At 40.2% G+C, this 1490-nt stretch overlaps 1 pseudogene; it reads left to right on the top strand.

Moving 5' to 3' along the window:
* The first annotated feature begins 205 nt into the window (after positions 1 to 205).
* LOC101720766 (endophilin-B1 pseudogene) lies at positions 206 to 1046 on the top strand (annotated as a pseudogene).
* The last annotated feature ends 444 nt before the right edge of the window (positions 1047 to 1490 follow it).

Here is a 1490-nt window from a genome sequence, read left to right as displayed (position 1 = left end):
GCCGTGCAGTTCACAGAAGAAAAGCTTGACCAAGCGGAGGAGACAGAATTGGATGCTCACTTAGAGAACCTCCTTAGCAAAGCTGAATGAACCAAAATATGGATAGAAAAAATAATGAAACAAACTGAAATATTATTACAGCCAAATCCTAATGCCAGAATAGAAGAATTTGTTTATGAAAAACTGGATAGAAAAGAGCCAAGTCGTATAAACAACCAAGAACTTTTGGGACAGAATATGATTGACGCAGGGACCGAGTTTGGCCCAGGAACAGCTTATGGTGGTGCCCTTATTAAATGTGGAGAAACACAAAAACGAATTGGAACAGCTGACAGAGAGCTGATTCAAACATCAGCCTTAAATTTTCTTAGTCCTTTAAGAAACTTCATAGAAGATTACAAAACAATTGCTAAAGAAAGGAAACTATTACAAAATAAGACTGGATTTGCATGCTGCAAAAACCAGACTAAAAAAGGCAAAAGCTGCAGAAACTAGAAGTTCATCTGAACAGGAATTAAGAATAACTCAAAGCGAGTTTGATCTTCAGGCTGAGATGACCAAACTTCTGCTACAGGGAATCAGCTGTACACATGCTCATCGTCTTCGCTGTCTGAATGACTCCGTAGAAGCCCAGATGACTTACTATGCAGTGTTACCCATACATGCTAGATCTCCAGAAACAACTGGGAAGTTTTCCATCCAAATATCTTTCCAATCACACTTCCGGAACTCCCGTGCCATCTACTTTATCAAATGCAGTTGGTTCTTCTGCCAGGCTTCAGCCAGTGGCCTAGGAATCACCTCTCCTTCCAATGCCACTGACCTCAAGGACCCAAGTGGCAGCAGGAAGGCTAGGGCTCTCTATGACAATGATGCTGCCAACAGTACTGAGCTGTCCCTTCTGCCAGATGAGGTGATCACTGTGTTCAGTGTCATTGGCATGGATTCAGACTTGCTAATGGGGGCAAGGGGAAATCAGAAGGGCAAAGTGCCAATTACCTACTCAGATCTGCTCAATTAAATAGGTGGACTATGAAAAAACTACTCATCATGACATCGTATTTATATATAAATAACTAAATGAACCAGGTTTAAGTATCTTCCATGGTAATGTCTTAAGAGACACTGGAAAAGAAAAACAAAAACCCAGCCATCTGAAACCAGCCCTTCTGCCAAAAAAGTTGCATGGTAAATATTTCATTAAGGGTTTGTTAGCACTTTCATGCCAAGAATGTTTTCTTATAAAATTCTCTTTCTACTGAGATTTCACTAATAAGCTGCTTCTACTTGAGCCCCAACTTAAAGCAGGAGAACTGTTTTCTACTGAATTTTTCATTAACTGCAAGTTTTTTCTTTTATGTAAAATAAATTCATTGGGAATTGCTAAAAAAAAAAAAAATGAAGGCCCTGTTATAGGCCCTGGCCCGGAAGGGATTCATGCTGGTCTTCAGAGTGAGTTGGTTCTCAGCGGGGTAATTATGGAAGACCCA

The sequence above is a fragment of the Heterocephalus glaber genome, unplaced genomic scaffold, assembly GCF_053883595.1.
Source record: "Heterocephalus glaber isolate CG9 unplaced genomic scaffold, H.glaber_assembly_v1.0 deba00001472, whole genome shotgun sequence".
NCBI classification, from domain to species: Eukaryota; Metazoa; Chordata; class Mammalia; order Rodentia; family Bathyergidae; genus Heterocephalus; species Heterocephalus glaber.
This window is presented reverse-complemented; position numbering and strand designations above follow the sequence as displayed.